This window comes from Macaca thibetana, chromosome 14 (assembly GCF_024542745.1).
Source record: "Macaca thibetana thibetana isolate TM-01 chromosome 14, ASM2454274v1, whole genome shotgun sequence".
NCBI classification, from domain to species: domain Eukaryota; kingdom Metazoa; phylum Chordata; class Mammalia; order Primates; family Cercopithecidae; genus Macaca; species Macaca thibetana.
The window spans coordinates 46,587,361-46,612,501 of NC_065591.1; the positions used below are offsets into that span (position 1 = coordinate 46,587,361).

The 25,141-nt window shown below is 40.8% G+C and overlaps 1 pseudogene; it reads left to right on the forward strand.

The window, feature by feature from the left end:
* Positions 1–4,601: 4,601 nt before the first annotated feature.
* On the forward strand, positions 4,602–5,570 carry LOC126934677 (mas-related G-protein coupled receptor member X1-like; annotated as a pseudogene).
* Positions 5,571–25,141: the final 19,571 nt, after the last annotated feature.

A 25,141-nucleotide genomic window follows, 5' to 3' on the forward strand; every position in this document is an offset into this window, starting at 1 on the left:
CATGAGGGGACTATGTACAAAGATGGGCAGGGTCAAGGGGAAAAGACAATGCCTAGGGAAGCACCCTAAATGGCAGTGGTGGAGCACTGCTTCCTCCCCTAAGCTTAAAGGGACAGGGAAGGAGCAGCTACCATTGACAGCATAGCCATAGCCATAGCCATAGCTGTAGCTGTAGGGTTGGGAGAGGATGAGCAGGCAGGTGGAGAAGCCCTTCGTCACCAACGCACAGTCATAAAGGCAGAGGCCCGGATGGTGAAAATTCCAAATCACTCTCCTCCTGCCTTCCAGTCTCCTACCACTGTCTCTCAGTGTCTCAGTTCAACCAGAAACCAAACGGAAAAGAATATCACTGGTGAGGTACAGAGAAGCCACCCTCTTGGGATATCAAATAGGGTAGAGAAGATTGGGAAGCAAATCCTCATGGCAAATGAAACTATCCCTCTCACCTCACCTTTCTATAGCTTCCTCCTACCTCCTGGGGTTTTCTCTAAATCTCATTGAATCATGTCTCATTTCAGCTCTATCCATCAGTTTTTTTTATGTTTGGAAATTCTTTCTCTATTGTCAGTTTTATGGAGAAATACTTGCATTTATCAAAAAATGCCTAGGAAAATGATGTAGGGAAAAGAAAGAAAGATCCAACTGTTACTGTGTCTATGTAGAAAGGGAAGACATAAGAAATTCCATTTTGACCTGTACCTTGAAAAATTGCTTTGGTGAGATGCTGTTAATTTGTAACTTTGCCCCAGCCACTTTGCCCCAACCTTGTGCTCACAGAAACATGTATTGTATGGAATCAAGGTTTAAGGGATCTAGAGCTGTGCAGGACGTGCCTTGTTAACAAAATGTTTATAAGCAGTATGCTTGGTAAAAGTCATTGCCATTCTCTAGTCTCAATAAACCAGGGCACAACGCACTGCGAAAAGCCGCAGGGACCTCTGCCCTGGAAAGCCGGGTATTGTCCAAGGTTTCTCCCCATGTGATAGTCTGAAATATAGCCTGGTGGGATGAGAAAGACCTGACCTCCCCCAGTCCGACATCCATAAAGGGTCTGTGCTGAGGTGGATTAGTAAAAGAGGAAAGCCTCTTGCAGTTGAGATAGAGGAAGGCCACTATCTCCTGCCTGCCCCTGGGAACGGAATGTCTCGGTATAAAACCCAATTGTACATTTGTTCAATTCTGAGATAGGAGAAAAACTGCCCTATGGTGGGAGGTGAGACATGTTGGCAGCAATGCTGCTTTGTTATTCTTTACTCCACTGAAATGTTTGGGAGGGAGAAACATAAATCTGGCCTACATGCACATCCAGGCATAGTACCTCCCCTTGAACTTAATTGTGACATAGATTGTTTTGCTCACATGTTTTCTTGCTGACCTTATTATCACCCTGCTCTCCTACCGCATTCCTCTTGCTGAGATAATGAAAATAATAATCAATAAAAACTGAGGGAACCCAGAGACCGGTGCCTGTGCAGGTCCTTGCTATCCTGAGTGCCGGTCTCCTGGGCCCACTGTTGTTTCTCTATACTTTGTCTCTGTGTCTTATTTCTTTTCTCAGTCTCACATCCCACCTGATGAGATGGACCCACAGGCGTGGAGGGGCAGGCCACCCATTCAAATGAAATGTAATTTTAAAAAGAGAAAACATATTCCTTTTTGTTAGAATGTAAGTTTGGCTGCTCTAAAAGAGACACAAAGTAGGAATATCTTCAACAAGAAAGTACAGTTGTCCCTCCATGCCAGCAGGTTCTGAATCCACAGATTCAACAAACCACAGGTAGAACATATTCCAAAAAAAGGAGGACAGGAGTAGCTGTATAGGTACTGAGCAGGTACAGACTTTTCTTTCTTGTCATTATTTCCTAAACAATATCATATAACAATTATTTACATAGCACTTACATTTTAATAGGTATTATAAGTGGTCTAGAAATAAAGTATAAAGGAGAAAGTTCATAGGTTATATTCAAATACTACATCATTTTCTATAAGGAAATTGAACATGGGCAGATTTTGGTGTGTGCAGGGGTTCTAGAACCAATCCCCTGTGGAAACCCAGGAGTGACTATATTTAAGACCTGAGCTGGAGGCTCCAAGGCGTCATACATTAGGACTCCAAAAATTGCTGCTCCCTAATGTCTAGCGACATCTCATTCTTGTGGTCCTACTGCCTGCCAACCACCTCAGCATTCCAGCCTGATGGAGAAGGAAGAGGGGAAGGGAAGGTTGTGCTCCTCCTATTGATCCCATGAGCCAGGACTTGCTTACATCACATCTGCTCACTTCCCATTGACCAGAACCTGGTCATATGATGTCATCCAGCATCAAGGAAAACTGGGATGTGGGTCTTTGTGCTGCTTTTAAATGCTCAGAATTGTTGTGTGATTGAAAAGGAAAATGGATATTGGGGCAATGCAGTAGACTCTAAAGCTCCTGGCTGTCTCAGATTCTGTGCTCACGTCAAGATTTTTCAGGAGCTCTTCGAAAATAATGATTGATGAAGCAGAGAACAGTAGAGAAGTCTCATGCAGGGCTCCAAGGACCAGGGGCTTATACTGGATCTGCTCTTCATGGTGTGATCTCAGAAAGATCCTTGGATTCTTTAAGCCTCAGCTGCTTATGTCATATGAGGATATTACAATAGATGGTCTTTGAGGAACACATGCTAAATATTGGCAATATTATAGTGAACCAGAACAGGCATAGCTTAGTTTTTATGGAGCTTCAGGTTTCATGAGGAAAGCAAATATATCATGTCCTAAAAATGGATGGACAAACTCTTAACCTTAAGTATCCTCAATGTGGTTAACAGAGGTTCTAGTTTTCCATTAATTTCCTTTTCAGGACAACGAAGGCTGTGGCAGCTTTTCTCTCTAAGAGAGCTCAGGATGGACGCATCCACTCCTGATGCTCCTCTGTACTCCCAGAGGAGGGTGTGTCTTCTTTCCACCTGGAGGCTTCCAGCCCCTGTGCATCCTTGTCTTTCCAGAGAAAAGGCAGCCTTTGTGATGCAGAAAGGAGCTCCTCCATTTGTTCCTAACTGGATTTCATTCACCTCTATTTGGTTCCCTGTTTGATTTGTTTCTCATTCTCTATCTGGAGTTTGTTTAGGTTAGCTTTTTTTTCCAACCCAAAATTTTGACTGCCAACTTGGGTTAAATTTGAGAGTCACTCCTCTGCCTTCCCCCTCTATTGTGTATAATTGACATACAGTGGTGCTGGGTCCAAACGGTTGGTGAAAAGGATGGACCTTGAGGCACCTCTGCTGGGTCCAAATCCACACTATATAAGACCAGGGACAAATAACTCACTCTTTTTGTGCTCCAAGTGCATTCTCTGCAGTACAGGAATAATACTAACTCTTACCTCCTAGGCTCTTGAGAGCATTAAGACAATCCCTAATAAACCCTCAATCAGCTGCTGTTTTTCAGCCAGATATGAGCTAGTCCTGTTTCACCAGTTGAAATCTACATGAACATCTCTCTTTGCATTCAAAGCACTGAACTCCTATTTCCCCTCATGGACTCCTCTCACACAAATGTTTGCATCAACAGAGAAACTCTACCAAAGATCCTCTATGAGACAGAATCAAGTAGTTTTGCACTGTGTACATCCAGCAGAACAGTTAAGAGTCCTCCAAAGATATTGCCACATTTCAATTACCTCTTTCAGCGGAACTCAGACCTCACCCGCACTTATTCTTTCCTCTTCCGTATTGCTGAGCAGTTCAGCTCAGACCACACCCTGCCCCAACACTGTGTACAAAAGAGATTCTAGGTGCTCAGCAAAGCCACACCAAGTCATCATTTCAAAGGCACATCAGTGGTCAACTTCGGGTATTTGGGCTCATATCAATAATGCCTTTTAACACAGACAGAACAAATAAAATTCTGATGAATGAAATTTTTACATCTCATTATATGTGTGTGTTCTAATGCCTTTGTGTTTTTATTTTCCTTTTAATCCAAAGCTATCACTACTATTAGGCTCTTCATTCATGCATTTATTCACTGAATGAATATTTACACAAAACACAGTGTGCTTCGCATGGAGCTAGGCACTGGGGATATAAAAGTGCTCCTCTCTGTAATGATAGACACACACTGAGCCATTTCTAGCTCACCAGGCCCAGTCATCATCACACTTGTCCTAGCAAAACGTCACATTTTCCTCATGTCAATAATGCCTGGCCTTCATTTTCATCCATGACGACCACTTTTATCATGAGTGTGTCCACCTCTTTATCCAAACTCCTGCACCTGAGAGAAAACTTCTGACCAAGATGGAGTAATGTTTGGATCCACAGCCCTGGCCAGTTGAATGGGGATGTTTTGATCATAATGTTTTTCCCATGTCAGTAGAGAAATTGTGTTGCAATAGAGAGAGCCCAGGCTTTAGAGTCAGATTTGGATTTGAAACTGGAGTTGAGCACTCCTCACCTTTTGACAGGTGGCTTATTCTCTGAAAGCCTCTGTTTCTCTCCTGTGTAAAATGGGGACAATAATTCTCACATAATAGAATGTATGTGAAATGAGAGATCATACAGCTGCTGATCACATCTTGCTTGTGTTCCCAAGGGCACAAGACTAGGGGTTCTATGCATGGATCCAACCATCCCAGCCTTGGGTACAGAACTGACATCAGTCGATAGGACTGAGGAGGCCCATCTTCAACATTGTGGCATGGAGATCATGATCCTCATGTTGCTGCTCCTCATCGTTGACCTGGTCAGGCTGGCAGGAAATGCAGTCATGCTCTGGCTCCTGCATGCACAGGAACACCTTCTCCCTCTACATCCTCAACCTGGCTGGGGCCAACTTCCTCTGCCTCTTCTCCCAGATTTTAGAAACTATGAATTTCTACAGTGACTTCTTCCTTTCCTTCTCCACCTATTTCACCACTGTGATGACCTTTGCCTACTTTATAGGCCTGAGCATGCTGACTGCTATCTGCACCGAGTGCTGCCTGTCCGTCCTGTGGCCCATCTGGTACCGCTGCCGCCGCCCCACATGCCTGTCAGCAGTCGTTGTGTCCTGTTCTGGGCCCTGTCCCTGCTGCGGAGTATCCTGGAGTATATGTTCTGTGGCTTCCTGCTTAGTGGTGCTGATTCTGTTTGGTGTCAAACATCTGATTTCATCACAGTCATGAGGCTGATTTTTTTATTTGTGGTTCTCTGTGGGTCCAGCCTGGTCCTGTTGGTCAGGATCCTTTGTGGATCCTAGAAGATGCCCCTGACCAGGCTGTACGTGACCATCCTGCTCACGGTGTTGATCTTCTTCCTCTGCGGTCTGCCCTTCAGCATTCAGTTTTTCCTGTTTTTCTGGATCCACATGGATTTGGGAGTCTTATATTGTCATGTTCGTCTAGTTTCCATTTTCCTGTCCGCTGTTAACAACAGTGGCAACCCCATCATTTACTTATTCATGGGCTCCTTTAGGCAGCGTCAAAACAGGAAGACTCTCTAGCTGGTTCTCCAGAGGGCTCTGCAGGACACACCTGAGGTGGACAAAGGTGGACGGCGGCTTCCTGAGGAAACCCTGGAGCTGTCGGGAAGCAGATCGGAGCAGTGAGGAAGAGCCTCTGCCCTGTCAGTCAGACGGGACTTTGAGAGCAACACTGCCCTGCCACCCTGACAATTATACACATTTTTCTCATCTTTGTGCCTCAGAAATGCCTCAATGATTCCCCCAATATCTTCAAATAGTTTTATTTTTAATCTCACATTTCTAGTTTTACTAAGATAAAGCATTAATTTGAAAGTACACTGTTTAGATCCTTCTTCATATTTCTTTTTTTTTTTTTTTTTTTTTTTTTGAGACGGAGTCTCGCTTTGTCGCCCAGGCTGGAGTGCAGTGGCCGGATCTCAGCTCACTGCAAGCTCTGACTCCCGGGTTTACGCCATTCTCCTGCCTCAGCCTCCCGAGTAGCTGGGACTACAGGCGCCCACCACCTCGCCCGGCTAGTTTTTTGTATTTTTTAGTAGAGACGGGGTTTCACCATATTAGCCAGGATGGTCTCGATCTCCTGACCTCGTGATCCGCCCGTCTCGGCCTCCCAAAGTGCTGGGATTACAGGCTTGAGCCACCGCGCCCGGCCCCTTCTTCATATTTCTAACAAATTTCCCCTGTTATCTTCCATTAAATTTTTCTTACTGAAAACTTTTACTTTCAATTTTTATTGAAATGGAAAGAATTCCTGTCCAGAACTGGAAAGCCCTGTTTTATAACTATTTCCTACCTGACAGTATCGAAGGGAAGATTCCTTATCTTTCTCTCAGACTACGTTCACCTAAAAATCATGTTTCCTTCTATGATTAGGGGTATTGCTGCAGGGAGGAAGCTCATTCTGGATAAGTGAGTTCTGCTGCCTCTAAATTTCACTGAATTCTCAGATATAGGGGAAAACAATGTCCTTAGAGACAGATTCTCTGCATTCATAGAAACAGTCTAGGAAATGGGTTTTATGTAAAGTCCTCTGCTGTCATTTGTCCGTGGCATGGTGACATGCTGGCCTTAGTTTCAAGTAAAGATAACCATGGTCCCTTCCCCTTGAGAACTAGTAAGTACTTACTTAGCTCTTCATGGACAAAGGGACGAGTGTAGAGTCTATAAATATGACACGAATTCTAATTTGGCCATCTGCAACCTCAGTATTGGTTTCAATGTAGAAATTGTCTTAAAACCATTTATCATTTGCTGACAGATTCTTTCAATTGTACAGGAATTCTGAATACTTCTCATTTTTGTACAAGTTGTTCTGGCTGTAACTTTCAGTTAGTTTCATGGCCAGTCACCATAAGAAGCAAGATTGAAGGTATCTGACCTTTCCGTGATAATGTCAATTACAGTATCTTGATAATAGCTTATCATTGCAACATAATTCTGATACATGCTGCAATATAGATGAACCTTGAGAACATTGTGCTAAGCAAAATAAGCCAGACACAAAAGAACAATATTGTAAGTTCAAAGTTTTCTGGTATCCAATCTAGGAAAATTGATGAACACAGAAAATAGACTAGGAGAAACCTGATGGTGAGGGATGGGGAGAGTATGAAATCATTATTTAACGAGCACAAAAATTTTTGTTTGGTAACAGTTACATCTCACTGGCAATGTACTTAAAGCTACTGAGATGTATACTAAAAATCGTTAAAGTAGTAAAATGTATGTTATGTAAACTTTGCCACAATTAAAACCATTTCATTATGAAAACTTAGGATCAGTACCAAACTTCAGGACTCTTCTCTGCCAGTGGTTACTCCTTCCACAGGTAACTCAAGCAGACAGAAGAGCCACCAAGAGAAGATGGGACATCACAGTGGGCTCTGTGCTGCTCACAGCAGTGAGGATGCCCCTCAGATTGACCCTCACAGAAGGGATGTGAGTACTCGGGACACAGTATAAAGTGGCTATGAAAGTGGTAAAGAAACCTATTGTTTTCCATTTTTCCCCCAAAAAAAAAATGCATTGATGGCTTTTATAATACTGTTCATCATATAGAATGCAGGCCTTCTGAATCCAGATTGATTGCTCTTCCAGGCCCAGCTCTTTGCTGATTCTGTATCTTATGTATTCACACTTGATTTACAAATACCATAGTAGGACTTGGCTGTATGTGAGGGTTCCTACAGTTCAGAGGAAGCAGGAAGACAGTGCTTGCAGCCAATGCTACAGGCATGGGATTTAGATGTGATGTCATCGGTTCGGAGTGGGGGTTACTAGGAGAGTCTACCCTGAGAGTTCGTGGTATCATCAATTGTACAGCTTCAGCTAACAATTTTGTCCATAATGAGGAGCCCTGGAGAGAAATTTCACCTGAAAATTGAAACAAAGACTGTTGGCCCTCTCTGGTCAACTGGTTATTTTGATTTCAGTAATATTCCTTTTTCTTTTGACTGTAAGAATACTTTAAGCTCACATAAAATATCATATTATCTTTAACCTATATGCCAAGTTTACAAACTTCTTTCCAGCATACCCCATGTTCTCATTCTCGGTGACTGCAGTATCCATGGAGGTAGTCCATACAGTGAATTGACCTTCCAGTTGTTTTTTTTAACTTTTCATTCTTAATGAATTGTAGACTAACAAGAAGTTACCAAAAAAATGGAAACTTCCTGTATACCCATCAACCAAGCTATAGCAATAAAGACATGTTACATAAATGTATTATCAAAACAATGAAATTAATATCAGTACAATACAGTTATCCACAATACAAATCTTATCAGATTTCACTAGTATTTACATGTACTAATGTTTTAGGAGTGAGATACACCTTTGTGTATAATTCTATAACATTTTGTCACATGCATAGGTTCTTGTGTAGGTTCATGTAACAAAACAAATTCATATAACTATTATATAACCATCTTCACATTGAAGATACGAAAGCGTATCTTCACCACAAAAGAACTGCCTTGGGCTGCCCCTACTGTCATATCCATTTCATATCCCTTCCCAAATCCCTCTAATCACTCATCTATTCCATGTCTTTAATTTTGTCATTTAAAGTGTGTAATATAAATGGAATCATACACTATCTAATGTTTTGAGTTTCACTTTTTTTTCTCAGCATAATGTCCTCAAGACTCACCCAAGTTGTTGCAGTTATCAATAGTTTGTTGTTGATTTTTTAAAGTACTGAGTAGTCTTCCATTGTTGGCTGCGCTATGTTGTGTTTCACTATTCAAAAGTGGAATGACGTTGTGTTTTTTTCTAATGTGGCATTTATCAGTAAAGCAACTATAAACATATGTGTACAGATTTTTAAGTGAACATAGATTTCCAGTCTCTAGGATAAATTCCATGGTTGGAATCCTGGGTTTTATGTTAAGCCTATGTTTAACTAGTTTTCTTAAAAATGCAGAAGAGTTTTCCAGAGTAGCTCTACCATTTTACTTTCTCACTAGCAGTGTCTGAAAAATCCAAGTCTCAACTCAATCAGAAACCAGGAGGTAAAGAATCCCGCTGATGAAGTACATAGAAGCTACCCTCCTGGAATGCCAACCAGGGTAGAAAAGGATGGAAAGGCATTCCTCAAGGCAAATGAGACTACCCCTCCCACCTTCTTATAGCCTTCTATTTCCTGGGTTTTTCTCCATCTAAATGACATTGAATCATGTCTCATCTAAGCTCCATCAATGTTAATTTTTTTCTGTTTGCATCTTCTTTCTCTAGTGTCAATTTTATAGACAAAGACCCACATTCATAAAAAATGACTAAATTGTAAGTAATTTTAAAAATGGTAAAACATGTTTCTTTTGGTTAGAGTAGCTTCCTTGTTCTAATACAGACCCAAAATAAAAATATCTTAAACAAGAAAGCATAGCGGGTCCTCCTTATCCGTGGGTTCCACATTCAGGATTCACCAAATTGCAAATCATATGTTCAGAAAAGGAAGAGAAAAAAAAAGATGACCGCATCCTACTGAACAGGTACAGAATTTTTTCCTTTCCCTATTCTCTAAAAAATACAGTATAGCAGACACTTACATGGCATTTATATTGTATTAGGTATTGTAAGAACACTAGAAATTATTTAAAGTATACAGGAGAATGTGGGTAGGTTATATAAAAATATCACACCATTTTATGTCAAGAAATTGAGCACCTGCATATTTTAGTGTGCACAATGGTACCAGAATCAATCCCCTGTGGATATACAGGATTGTATTTTAAACTTCAGCTGGAGGCTCCAAGGCATCATACATTAAGACTCCAAAAACTACTGCTCCCCAATCCCTAGAGAGTTGCCCTCATCCCAATGTGGTCCCAGGCACATCAACATTCCAACCTGATGAAAAAGGGAGAAGGAGGCTATGCTCCTTCTATTGATCCCATGGGCCAGGACTTGCTTACATCACTTCCTCTCATCTCGCGTCAGGCAGCATGTAGTCACATGGTGTCATGGAGCACCAAGGAAAACTGGGATGTGGGTACCTCTGCTGCTTTTAAACTCTCAGAATTGTATGTGACAGAAGAGGAGAAGGGAGATTGCTGCGATCTAGCAGTCCCTACAGCCCCTGATTGTTTCTCAGATCTGTGCTTACATCAAGAATTTTTTTAAGAGTTCCCCAGAAATACTGAATGATGGGGCAGAGAAGAGAGCGGAAGCCTCAGACAGGTTCCAGGACATCAAAGGTTGATACAGCCCTGGTTTTCATGGTGTGATTTCAGAAAAATAATTTTGACTCTTTGTGTCTCAGCTTTTTCTTACATTAAATGAGGATATTACAGTAGATGGTCTTTAAGGAATACAGGCTAAATGTTGTCAATGTTACAGTGAACAAAAACAGGCGTGGCTTAGTCTTTATGGAGCTTCAGGTTCCATAAGGAAGACAAATATTTCAAGAGTTATATAGGGTATATCAAATGTATACCCTAAATATAGATTGTAAAGTGCCTTGAGTGGAGATCACAGAGGTACTGGTTTTCCTCCCATTTTCTTTTCTGGGCAACCAAGGCTGTGCAAGCTTGTCTAAGAGAGTTCATGATGGATGCATTCAGTCTTTGATCCCTCTCTCCACCTCCACAGAAGGAAGAGCCCTCTGTACACTTGGAGGCCTCTTGCACCTGTGAGTTCTCTAGATTCCAGAGCAATGGCTGCCTTTCAGGCAGAAAGGGGCTCTTAGATTCTGCTATCTGTTCCTAATTGACTTTGACCCAATTCTCTTTTGTTCCTTATTTAATTGGCTTCTTTTCTCTGTTCCTGGAATTTGCTCATGCTTTTTTTTCGTGCACAATTTTGACTGCCATTTTGGATTTAACTGGGAATTACTTTGCTACCCACTCCAATTCATGTGTAAGTGATAAACAGTGGTGCTGGGTCCAAAGGGCTGGTCAAAAACATGGACCCTGAGGCAGCCCTGCTGGGTTCAAATCCATACTATGTAAGACTAGGAACAAATAACTAATCTGTTTTGTACTCCAATTCCATTCTCTCCAAAATGAGAACACCACTGATTTTTACCTCATTGGCCTCTGAAAGGATTAAAAAAGACAGTACCCAGTAAAATCTCAATCTGCTGCTGTTATTCACCCCAATGGGAGTTATACCCTTTCTCTAGTGGAAATCTGTAGGAGAAACTCTCTCTACATTCCAATTCCTGCACTTTTTCAACTTCCCCTTATAGACTCCTCTCACAGAAAAGCTTTCATCAGCAAAGAAAACCCTGCTCAAGATCTCCTGAGAGAAGGAATGGAGTAGGTTTATATTATACACACCACAGCACATCACTTAGTAGTCCTCCATAGATTCTCTCATAATTCAAATACCTCTTTTCAGTGGCACTCAGATCTCATCCTCATCCTCTTCCTCCTCTATTTTGCTGTGCTGTCATATTACAGGTTCCATGGTAAAATTCTTCAACTCTTTCCTTTCCAATTCCATTTTCATTTCCACTATAAGGATCTTTTCCTGCATCACAGGCCTATATGCTCAGAGCCATTAGCACCAAGTGCTGCCTGTCCGTCCTGTGGCCCACCATCTGGTATTACTGCAGCCAAGCAGGATGCCCATCAATGATCATGTGAGCCCTTCTCTGGGCCCTATCCCTGTTGCTGAAACTCCTGGAGGGTTATACAAGTGCAGGTGTCCTTTTGGTAGAAAGATTTATTTTCTTTTGGATGTATACCCAGTAGTAAGATTACTGGATCAAACAATAGTTCTAAGTTCTTCTTTGAGAAATCTCCAAACTGCTTTCCACCATGGCTGAACTAATTTACATTTCCTCCAACAATGTATAAGCATTTTCTTTTCTCTGCAGCCTCACCAGCATCTGTTGTTTTTTGCTGGCGTACAGTGGCACGATCTCGGCTCACTGCAACCTCTGCCTCCCAGGTTCAAGCGATTCTCTGCCTCAGCTTCCTGAGTAGCTAGGATTACAGGCACCCACCACCACGCCTGGCTAATTTTTGTATTTTTAGTACAGACGGGGTTTCACCATCTTGGCCAGGCTGGTCTTGAACTCCTGACCTCATAATCCACCCACCTCAGACTCCCAAAGTGCTGGGATTACAGGCGTGAGTCACCGTGCCTGGTCAGTTTCTTGACTTTTTAATAACAGTCATTCTGACTGGTGTGAGATGGTATCTCATTGTGGTTTTGATTTATATTTCTCTGATGATTAGTGATGTGGAGCATTATTTCATATGTTTGTTGGCTGCTTGTATGTCTTCTTAGGAGAAGTGTCTATTCTTGTCTTTTGCCCATTTTTTCACACGGTTATTTGGTTTTTGCCTGTTGAATTGTTTAAGGTTCCTTATTGATTCTGGATATTAGACCTTTGTCAGATGTGTAGTTTGTGAATATTTTCTCCCATTCCGTAGGTTGGCTGTTTAATCTGTTGCTAGTTTCTTTTGCTGCGCAGAAGCTCTTTAGTTTAATTAGGTTCCACTTGTCAATTTTTGTTTTTGTTGCAATTGCTTTTGACAACTTATTAAAAAATTCTTTCCCAAGGCTGATGTCCACAATGATGTTTCTTAGGTTGTCTTCTATGATTATTACAGTTTGAGGTTTTATATTTAAATATTTAATCCATCTTAATTTTTGCATATGGTGACAGGTAAGGATCTAGTTTCATTCCTCTGCATATGGCTAGCCAGCTATCCCAGCACCATTTATTGAATAAGGAGTTCTTTTCCCATTGCTTATTTCTGACAATACTGTGGAAGATCTGAGGGTGATAGGTGTGCAGCTTTATTTCTGCATTCTCTATTCTGTTCCACTTGTCTGTGTGTCTGTTTTTATACCAGTTCCATGCTGTTTTGGTTACTCTAGCCTTATAGGATTGTTTGAAGTCAGGTAATGTAATACATGCAGCTTTGTTCTTTTTGCTTAGGATTTCTTTGGCCATTTGGACTCTTTTTCGGTTCCTTATGAATTTTAGAATAGCTTTTTATAAATTCTTTTCATTATTTTCTGTGAAAAATAATGTTGGTAGTTTGATAAGAATAGTGTTAAACTTGTAGATTGTCTTGGCAGTATTGCCATTTTAACACTATTGATTTTTCCAATCCCTGAGAACGAAAGTACTTTCCACTTGTTTGTGTCATCTATGATTTCTTTTAGCAGTGTTTTGTAGATCTCCTCATAGAGAGCTCTCATATCTTTGGTTAGATGTATTCCTAGGTTTAATTTAATTGTTCATGGCTATTGTAAAGGGGATTGCATTCTTGATTTAGCTCTCAGCTTGAACATTGTTGATGCACAGAAATGCTACTAATTTTTGTAAATTGATTATGTATCTTGAAACTTTGCTGAAGTCATTTATCAGTTCTAGGAGCCTTTTGGCAGGGTTTTTAGGGTCATCTAGATATAGAATGATATCACCCTCAAAGAGAGAGAGAGCTTTACTTCTTCTTTTCCTACTTGGAGGCTCTTTCTTTCTTTCCCTTGCCTAATTGCTCTGGCTAGCACTTCCGCTACTATATTGAATAGGAGTGGTGAGAGTGGGCATTCTTGTCTTGCTCTGGTTCTCAAGGGGAATGCTACCAGTTTTTGCCCGTTCAGTATGATGTTGGCTGTGGGTTTGTAATAGATGGCTCTTATTATTTTGAGGTATATTCCCTCAATGCCTAGTTTCTTGATGGTTTTTATCATGAAGGAATGTTGAATTTTATCAAAACCTTACCCACATCTATTGAAATAATCATATAGTTTTTGTTTTGAATTATGCTTATGTGGTGAATCACATTTGTTGATTTGTGTGTATTGAACCAACCCTGCATCCCAGGAATGAAGCCTACTTGATCATGGTAAATTAACTTTTTGATGTGCTGCTGGATTTAGTTTGCTAGTATTTTGTTGAAGATTTTTGTTTGCTAGTATTTTGTTGAGGATTTTTGTGTCTATGTTTGTCAGGATGTTGGCATGTGGTTTTCCTTTTTCATTTTGTCTCTGCCAGGTTTGGGTATTGTTTTTATACTGGCTTCATAGAATAAGCTGGGGAGGAGTCTCCTTCTCAATATTTTGGAATAGTTTCAGTACAATTCGTACCCACTCTTTTTGTACATCTGGTATAATTCAGCTGTAAATCAGGACAGATGATCAAGGCAGAAAACTAACAAAGAAATTCTGGACTTAAACTAGACACTTGACAAAGTGGACCTAATAGAGATCTACAGAATACTCCACCTATCAACCATGGAATATACATTCTTCTTGTCTACACCTAGAACATACATTAGGATTAACCACATGCTTGGCCATAAAGAAAGTCTCCAGGGTTTTTTTGTGGTCCAGGGCTTTTTTGGTTGGTAGGCTTTTTTATTACCACTTCAATTGTGGAACTCAATATTGTTCTGTTCAGGATTTCAATTTCGTCCTGATTCAATCTTGGGAAACTGTGTGTTTCCAGGAATTTACCCATTTCCTCTAGATTTTCTAGTTGTTGTGCATAGAGATATTCATAATAATCTCTGGGGATCTTTTTGTTTTTCTGTGGGATCAGTTGTACTGTCACCTTTGGAGTTTCCAATTGTGAACATTTGGATCTTCTCTCTTTTCTTTATCAAGCTTGTGGTCTATTGATCGTGTTAATCCTTTCAAACAACAAACTTTTTTGTTGTTGTTGATTCTTTGTATGGATTTTTGGGTCTCGATTTAGTTCAGTTCTGCTTTGATTTTAGATATTTCTTTTCTTCTACTGGTTTTAGGATTAGTTTGCTCTGGTTTTTCTAGGTCTTTTAGATGTGATGTTGGATTGTTAATTTTAGATCTTTCTAACTTTCAAGGTAGATGTTTAGCACTACACTTTCCTCTTAATGCTGCTTTTGTTCCATCCTGAAGATTTTGGTATATTGAGTCTCTGTTTTCATTTATTTCAAAGAAATTTTTGATATCTGCCTTAATTTCATTGTTTACCCAAAGGTCATTCAAGAGCAAGTTGTTTAATTTCCATGTAATCATGTAGTTTTGAGAGATCTTCTAGGTATTAATTTCTATTTTTATTCCCCTGTGGTCTGAGAGTATCGCTGGTATTTCAGTTTGTTGGAATTTACTGAGACTTTCTTTATGGCCAAGCATGTGCCTAAAGTATGTTCTATGTGTAGATTAGAAGAAAGTATATTCCATGGTTGATAGGTGGAATGTTCTGTAGATCTCTATTAGGTCCAACTGGTCAAGTGTCCAGTTTAAATCCAGAATTTCTTTGTTAGTTTTCTGCCTCAATTATCTGTCTAATGATGACAGTGGAGTGTTGAAGTTCCCCACTGTTATTGTGTGGCTGTCTAAATCTTTTTGTAGGTCCAGAAGTACTTGTTTTGTGAATCTGGATGTTCCAATGTTGGGTACATACATATTTAAGATAGTTAACTAAGTCCTTTTGTTGAATTGAACCCTTTGTTATTTTGTAATGCCCTTCTTTGTCCTTTCTTACTGTTGTTGATTTAAAGTCTGTTTTATCTGATATTAGAGTAGTTACCACTGTTCTTTTTTGTTTTTCATTTACATGATAGACCTTTCTCAAACCCTTTACTTTGAGGATATGGGTGTCATTATGTGTGAGATGGCTCACTTGAAGACAGCAAATGAATGGGTCTTCTATAATCTAACTTGCTACTCTGTTTCTTTAAAGTGGGACACTTAGACCATTGTTAATTTAAGAACTTTCTAACTTTTGAGGTAGTCATTTAGCACTATAAACTTTCCTCTTAACACTGCTTTTGTCGCATCCCAGATATTTTGGTATGTTGTGTCTTTGTTTTCATTTATTTCTAAGAATTTATTGATATCTGCCTTAATTTCATTGTTTACCCAAAGGTCATTCAGGAGCAAGTTGTGGGCATTTCGATCATTTACATACAAGCGTATTTGGGGCCTTTAGACCATTTACATAAAAGGTTAGTATTGATATGTGACATTTTGATCCTGTCATTAAGTTGTTAGCTGGTTGCTTTGTAGTTTCCATTGTACGGTTGCTTTATAGAGTCTGTGGGCTATGTGCTTAAGTGTGTTTTTGTGGTACCATGTATCTTTTTTGTTTGTTTCAATATTTAGAACTCCCTTAAGGATCTCTTGTAAGGCTAGTCTAATGGCAAAAATATTCCCCTAACACTTGCCTATATGGAAAATATTTTCTTTCTCCCTTGCTTATGAAGTCTAGTTTGGTGGGATATGAAATTCTTGGTGGAAATTTCTTTTCTTTAAGAATGTTGAAAAAAGGCCCCAAATCTCTCCTAGCTTATAATATTTCTGCTGAGAAGACCACTATTATCCTGATTGGGTTCCCTTTGCATGTGACCTGACCTTTTCTTTTTGCTGCCTTTAAGATTGTTTTCTTTGGCATTGACATTTGGACAATCTGGTGACTATATGCCTTGATGATGTTTGTTTTGTATAGTATATTGCAGGTGTTCTCCGGATTTCTTCTATCTGGATGTCTATCTCTCTAGCCAGATTAGGGAAATTTTCTTAAATTATTTTCTCAAATATTTTTTCCAGGTTCTTTACTTTTTCTCCTTCTCTGTCAGGAATGCCTATAATTTGTAGGTTGGGTCACTTTCTATAATCTCACATTTCTTGAAGACTTTGTTCATTTTATAAAATTCTTTTTTTTTATTTTTGTCTAATAGGTCAGTTGAAAAGAATAATCTTCAAGTTCTGAAATCTTTTTATCTGCTTAGTCTAGTCTATAGATAAAGATTTCAATTATATTTTGAAAATCCTTAAGTGGGATTTTCAATTCCAGAAGTTCTGATTGATTTCTTCTTAGGATGTTTATCTCTTCCTTCATTTTCTGGATTGCTTTAGAAGTATCTTTGTGTTGATTTTCAACCTTGTCCTGGATCTCATTGAGCTTCCCTGTGATCCATGCTTTGAATTCTTTATCTGTCATTTCTGAGTTTCCATTTTGGTTAGAGGCCGTTGCTAGAGATCTAGTATGATCCTTTGGTGGTGTCACAGCTTTCAGATTGTTCATGGTGCCAGAATTCTTATGCAGCCTCCTTCTTATCTGGGGATGCTGGCATTTCTAACTTAGGTAATTATTTTCTTTAATTTTTTTTCTGTCTTTATATGTAATATTATTGGTTTTTTTCCCCCCCTTTCCTCTCTCACTAGGGGATGGGACTGTAGAGAATGCTGAGTAGGATCTTTTGGCTTTGCTTCTATAGCACTATGCACTTCTGTTGGCAGGTTTTATATTAGGTTGTGCAGTGCAACCTACAAGCCAGTAGATGGCACTTACAGGTAAGAGATGGCTGTGGCCAACAATGCTGGGTATATACTTGATCCTTGCTTACTGGGAGAAATTCCCTCTTGCCCCAAGCTGTGGGCTGATTCCTGAAGTGCACAGTGGTTTGAGCTCCCTGTTCAGCCCCAGGAAGGCAGAGACTAAGATGGGTGGGAGCCAAGATGGATGGAGACCAAGATGGGCAGAGCCCAATCACACAGTTCCACCTACTGATCACCCAATGGCAGACACATACACCAGCATCCAGTCGGCAGCCACCAAGTCCTGAAGTGTGCCTAGGTGTGGAGCTGGGAAACCTCCTTGGCCCCAAGTTCTCTGCATGGGGATGGGGGTGGCCTAAACTCCTAATCCAGAAGAGTAGGTGTTCCAGATGTCCGGAAGTCTACCTGGGCATAAAGTAGAGAGGGCCTCACTGTACCACAATCTATGTCCAGGAAGGGTGGGATGGCTCAGGCTGCTGAAGCAGAAGAGCAAGTGCTCCAACTGCCTGGAGATATGCCTGGATGTGACGCAGTGAGGGCCTCCATGAACCAGGATCTCTGCACAGGAAGGGTGGGGCTGCTCAGGCTGCCAATCCAGATGAGCGGATACTCTGAATCCCTGGAGATCTACCTGGGCATGGAGCAAAGAGGGCCTTGCTGTACCTTGATCTATGCCCATGAAGGGTAGGGTAGCTCAGGCTGCTAGTCCAGGAAAGTGGGTATTCTAAATACCTGGATTTCTGCCTGGATATTGGGCAGAGTGGGCCCTGTTGCACCACAGTCTCAGGGGAGCAGGCTGGAGTACCCAGAAATTACACATGCAGACTGCTTCCAGATCACCAAGCTGGCTCTGGCCCTAGTCTTGCCACGTAGGAGAAACTGCAGCTGTATTAGCTCTCCTCCCACCCCAGGCTTATGATGGGGGAAAGCACAATTCCAGCACCTACTGCTGAGGCATTTTCACACAGTTCTGGCTGTAGAGGCTCCTAATCTGCTCCAGAGTAAAGACTCCAATCTCTGGCCTGAGACTAAAGTGCCTGCATGGCCCCACAGCCAGATCAGTGAAGAATGACTGTGTATATGTATGTGTATGTGGCCAGACTAAAAAGCCTTCAACATAGTACCTGGGTATCGTTGATGGTTATTCAGGGCCCAAGCGCTCTTCAATTAGCAGGTGATGAATGGTGCCAGGACTAGGTTTTTCCCTTCAAGGCAGTGGGTTTCCTCCTGGCCCCAGGGCATATCTAGAAAAATCACCCAGTAGCCAGGGCCTGGTAAGATGACCTGATGACTCTGACCGGTACCCTATCCTGCTGTTGGCTGAGCTGGTTTTCAAGATGCAAGACAAAGTCCTCCCCAGTCTTCCCTCACATCTCTTCAAGTGGAAAGAGGGGTTCTCTTCTGGAACTATGGACCGTATAGCCTGGAGTTAGGGGAGGAGTGATACTAGCACTCCCTTTGCTGCCCTTGCTGGTGTCTCAGTAGGTCACATGTTCCCCTAGTCTACTTGTTCTGGGCCCAGTTCAGCACTAGTACTTGCCCAGAAGTTGCAGTCCTTATGGCCTAGACTGCCTTTCAAGTTTATTTACAGCCCCAGAGCACTTTAGCCTATGGCAGTAAGGTTTGCAGAAACTCAAATTCCAACAGCTGGGATCAGAGATGACCCTCTGATTAGGGCTGGTTTAAATGCTTCCTCCACGGGCAGGTGTCAGCTGAGTTTGGTCCAGTTTTCTTTTCTGCTCTAACAAGGCAGCAATGACTTCCATGCCTCACAATTGCTGTACTCTCCCTCCACTAGCACACACCCCACGGTGGGAGGGGAGGAGTGACATCGGCAATTCAAGACTGATTTTTCCACCTCTTCAATGCCTCTTTCAGCGATACAAAGTTAAAACCAGGTGCTGTGCTCACCTGATTTTTGGTTCTTATGAAGGTGCTTTTTTTGTGTAGATAGTTGTTAAAATGGTGTCCTTCATGGGCAGATGATCGGTGGAGACTTCTAGTCCGCCATGTTGCTCTACCTCCCCAGTTATTGATTTTCAACCTTTCTCTTTTTTAATGTAAGCATTAAAGGCTATAAATTTCACCATAAGTAACATGTTAGCTGCCTGCTACAATTTTGATGTTTAGTGGTATTATTTATTATAAATATTTAATCTGTTCTATAATGAATAGAGTGTGCTGGATCATTTTTCAAACATCTCAAGGGTTTCTGTTTACCTTTCTATTATTGAATAGAATGAAGTTTGCATCTATTGTGGTCAGGGAAGCTACTTATAATGATTTCAATCCTTTAAAATGTTTTGAGAATTGCTTTGTGGCCATAATATGGTCTATGTAGGGAAATAGTCCACATTCGCTTGAAAATAATGTATATTTTGAATATATTGTTCCATATATATCATTAAGTCATATAGTTATTTATGTTGTTCAAGTCTCCTATATCTTTACAGATTTTTTTTGTCTTCTTTTTCTCTTTTATTAGAAGTGTTGAGTTCAAATCAGCAACTATGATTCTGGGTTTGTATGTTATTTTTAGTTATGTCAACTTTTACTTTGCATGTTTTAACTCTGCTGGTGAATACATGTTTAAGTTTGTTATGTATTCTTGATGAATTGACATTTTTGCTATTATGAAATATTTCTTCTTTTCACTAGTAATACTTGTTACCTTAAATTATAATTTATATGATATCAGCGTAGCCATGCCAGCTTTATTTTTTTTAAGATTTTCATAGTTTATCTCTTTCATTTTTTGTTTTGTTTTTTGAGATGGAATCTCACTCTGTTACCCGGGCTGGAGTGCAGTGGCACGATCTCAGCTCACTGCAACTTCCACCTCCCAGGTTTAAGCAATTCTCCTTGCCTCAGCCTCCCAAGTAGCTGGGATTACAGGCACCCACCACCACGCCCAGCTAATTTTGGTATTATTTACTAGACATGGAGTTTCACCATGTTGGCCAGGCTGGCCTTGAACTCCTGACCTCAGGTGATCTGCCTGCCTCAGCCTCCCAAAGTGCTGGGATTACAGGCATGAGCTACTGCACCCAGCCTAGTTTATCTCTATCATTTTTTTATCCAAATTATGTGGGTCCTTATATTTGAAGTGTGCATCTTATAAATATAATACAGTTGGGTCTTGTTTAAGATTTAGTCTGGCAATTTTGTACTTTTAACTGAATCATTTAGTCCGTTTGTCTGCAATTTAATTACTGATACAGTTGGTTTTAAGTCTGCCATCTTGCTATTTGTTTCCTATATGTCCTATCTTATCTTATCGTTAATCCTTTTTTCTTTTTATGAATTGTGTGTTTTATTTAATCTTTTCTCTTGTATTAGCTTTTTAATTATACTTTTTTTTAATTTTGGTCATTGCTCTAAAATAGCACTAACAGAAATAAAATGTGAGCCACATTGTAATTTTATATTTTATAGGCTACATCCAGAATATTATCATTTTGTTATGTGACCAATATAAAAAATGAGATATTTTATATTCTATTTTTTATATTTAGTCTTTATAATCTAGTATATATTTTACACTTAACAGCACCATGAAACAACAACTGCAGAAAGCATGAGCTTACAAGGCAAGACACCTTAGGACTTGGGCCCCTTAGGAATAAAGATCTGGATGCCAGGCAGGCACTTAAATGCTGGTAGATCCAGGGAGCCAGAGAACAAGGGCACAGCTGGCATCTGGGCTAATAATAACAGCTAACAATGATTGAACACCTAATATGTGCCAGGAACTAGGTATATTTTTCTCATTTAATGTTCACAATAGCCAGAAGAGGTGGGTGCTAATGTTATTTCCTCATTTTAGACAAAGAACTGAGGCACACTGCACCCTGGTGCCACCAGTGCAGTGACCAGAAGCTTACATTTGCCTAACACTAGGTTCCAGTATCAGGAATCTCCCTGGTGATACATCTCAGTCATGTTATTCAATAACTCTATGACCAATTGAGATAATAATTTGCCCTCCCACTGACTTACCACTTGTCAACTTCATAACTGGTTCAGAGGTTTAGTGGAGAAATAGAGGGCTATTTACTGACTCTCTAAAACCCCAGCATCCTAGACTCCGTCCAAGCTCTTCTCATCTTCCTACACTGCCCTCTCTCACTTTACTTGTAAACAGTGCTCAAAAAAACTGTTAACAGGACAGAGTCTGAGAGAGAAGAAAACCATCTCCCCATCTATCACACATTCCATTTCCATATATTCACTCTTGGATGAGAAGAAAGTATCAGAGAAAAACTTGGAGGAACTTCAGAAAAGGGGATAATTTGGAGGGAAAAAAAAAAGAGAGAAGAAGAAAGTTTGTGAGGACTGGCTGAGAATCTTCTTTAAATTACTATGTGGGCATGAAGGATGTGATGGGGCAAAAATGGAGCAGAGAGAGAGCAAAAGAAACAGTGAGAGGAACAGAGACAAACACACCCAGACAGACATAGCTATAGAAAGAAAGAAAATCAGAGAGAGACAGGTACAGAGAGGCAAAGACATAGACTCATGGCTGGTGCAGAAGCAGTGAGGCAGACAGAGGTGGTTCTGCCTGTGTTTCCTGATTGTTCTTTTGTCCATTTTCCAGACATCTCAGCAAATGAGTCAGTTTGGATAGTTCTACCATCTCCCGCAGACCTGTCTCAGTGTCAGACATGCCCCCAGAATTATTTTTCATTGCATTTTCTATTTCTAGAAGGGTGAATTATCCATGTTGGTCCTACCCCAGTAATATCACCCAAATAGAGAAAGAGGCCAAGAGAGGTGTAGGGTCCCCAATGCCTTGACCACTCTATGACCCAGTCAGCTACAGGTTTTTCCTAGCAGGTTTGCACCCAAGCTGGGGCCTTATAAACATTCTCAGGCACCGATAAAAGTATCTAGGTTGTTGCCCAACACACTGGAAGAAGCTGCCCTGGCCTCTTAGCCAAATTCTTTAAACCCTCATAAAAACTCCATACCCTGACCCCTTCACTGTGGTTATACCTACGTACAACACCCCTTTCCTCTAGTGTTTAGTAATTCTTTCTTTGGAATCCCCCATCTCAGGATTGTTTGGGGCATTCCCTTGTGGCCCTGCTGCCATTTCGGGGGCAATTCTAGCCACGAGTTAAGTGGAATGAAATAAGAGATAATGACAGAAGGGAAGAACCGGAGGAAAAAGTAAGGCAGGAAGAGCCTAGAATCTCAGACTGAGAACCTCAGGCTCAAACTCTCTGTGTGGCCTTGGAGAAGTCACTTCCACCCTCTGGGTCTCAGTTCCTTCATCTGTAAAGATATGAATCTAAAGAGCCCCTGGGGTCCTTCCCGGTTCTATGATTTTGAAGGACTCAGACAGGAGCTGTCTGGGTGAAAGAGAAATGAAGATCAAGCAAGTTACTGATAGGAGCTCCAGTGAAAGTCAAACAGAGAAATGGCCTAGAAATTTGTTTCACAGAAGAGACAATCATGGAAGAGAAGTCATTGAACAGGAGAGAGTATTCAGAGCTACATCAAATCCAATGAACAAATAGTGGGTATCAGGTGCATGCAGCACTTACAAGCACTGAAGAGTTTGCAAACAAACTCCATCCTCCAGAGCTCTCAGGCTCCTAGAAAGAATGCCAGGTGCCCTAATAATCATGTGCTCTGAGATTAGAACAAGAATAAGAGGGGTTGTTCTAATCTGAGCGGTCTGGAAGTTCAAGTAAAGGAACAGTTAACTGCTTGAAAAATTGCACCAGGAAACTCGATATTTGCATGACCCTGAACCCTAGATGGAAGTAAAGAACCAGCCTCTTCAAATCACACAGACTATCCTGACTTTCCCTCCTCATCGTATGGTATGGTCCATCTTAGATTTTTTACAATGAGAACAAATTAAATACACGGACAAGTGCCTTTTATACACTCATACTTTTAATAACATAGATGCCTCAAGTATAATAATGTATGACTCAGATTGGTTATTACCTTTCAATTTCTGAAAGAGTGTGTTAGTCTGTTCTCACACTGCTATAAAGAACTGCCTGAGACTGTGTAATTTATAAAGGAAAGAGGTTTAGTCGATTCACCATTCAGCATGGCCTGGAGGCCTCAGGAAACTTACAATCATGGCAGAAGGTGAAGGAAAAGCAAGGTACCTTCTTCACAAAGCAGCAGGGAGAAGAGTGGCAGAGGGAAGGGGGAAGAGTCCCTTATAAAACCGTCAGATCTCATGAGACTCACTCACTATCATGAGAACATCATGGGGGAAACTGCCCCCATTATTCAATTACCCCCACTTCGTCTCTCCCTTGATATGTGGGGATTATGGGGATTACAATTGATGATTACAAAAGATGAGATTTTGGGTGAGGACAAAGCCAAACCATATCAAGGAGTATTTCAGTTATTTTTCTGCACCTCATGTAGTGGTATTAGGCCTTTCTTCCCTCTGTCCTCTTTCATTTAAGTATTGACCACAGGTGGACTTCCTCTCTTTACAGGGTCTCTCCTCCTTCAGTTCCACCACATGCTACCCAACAGAGTGTGCATTGCACAAATCCAGGGGCAGGACTCACATAGACCACAATGCGGGTGACATCCCCTGGAGTTGTTCAACACTAGGACTTAGCTTGCTTTTCCCACACAGGGATCTTATGGAGACTGCAAGTTTGACTGCCTAGGGCAAATGCCCCTCAAGGACTGGCCAGTTTTGTTGGCATAACCCAAATTCCAAAAGGACCACCTTCTTCTCCCCTTTATTTTACCCCCATCCATCTTTGGAGTGCATCTTCAGCAACCTCAACCATCAGGTGTCATGTTCCAAAAACATGTGCAGAAAACTGTCAGGTTTTAACCACCTGCCTTCTACCTTGAAGGATTTCTGGAAGCTTAAATATATTCATTAAATGCGGCAAGGTTAGTAACTACTTAAAGAAGAAAGTGAACCCTTGGAGACATGGATGTCAAGAAGAACCCAAACTAGATAGTTTGGTGGTTCCATCCAAGTTCAGTGATGGATGGACTCCAAAGATGGATGAGGGTAGAATAAAAGAGCGAAAATACAAGTAATTAGGTTTTGCTTCTGAAAAAGAGAAAAAAGAGAGAAAAAGGGAAGAGACATAAAAGAACCTGCTAGGATGATGTTAGGCTGGAAGCTACATGGGGCAAAATCAGGATGCCAGAATCAGGATGGATGGCAGAAAAAAAAAAAAAGAACATCTAATAGGTGATGCTAGTTTCCCAACTTGGACAAGTTTCTTAACCTCTGTGTACTTCTGTGTCTCAGTTTGTTAAATGGACTCTATTCCATGCTTACTCCTTCTGATATTTGCAACATATTAAACCAAATGTGAAATTAAATTCCATCAAATCTCACACACAAAAAAGCACTCAAAGGCACTACACAAAACCTTGGTGAATGTGATGAACTTTAATAAAGATTTGAAATTCATGGGATAAGTAGGGTCAATTACTAGCAGGAAAAAAAAAAGGCAGTAGTAAAAATTATCCCCTAAAAGAATCATTCTATGCTAGAAATCCATGCCAATTTGCATCTACTACATCATGATTTTATTCAGCCCTGTCCTACACTGTCTCTCTGTTATTCAGAGTCCACTGGGATTTTAGTCAGCATTACATTGAAAATTCCAGAGGATGAACAGCCCCTTTCTCTCCAGTAACCAGTTAATTGAGAATGTAGCAGGTACCAGCATAGGCAAAACACACTTGCCCAGGCTCTGACATTGGGGAAATAAAGAAGTTGACAAGATATACCTCTGCCTTCTACCAGCCTACAGCAGTAGGGAAAGAGAGAATGCCTGTGATCAATATCTACTACCTCAGAGCTAGCTGAGAAGAGGAAGGGAAGTTTAGTGATGTATGGAAAAACTTAGAGAAAAGGTTGGAATTTGAGGAGGACGGCCCCTGTCTTAACATAGCATGTCATCACTCACTAATGAGGCCATTTCCTGGTAACTATTTTTTTTTTT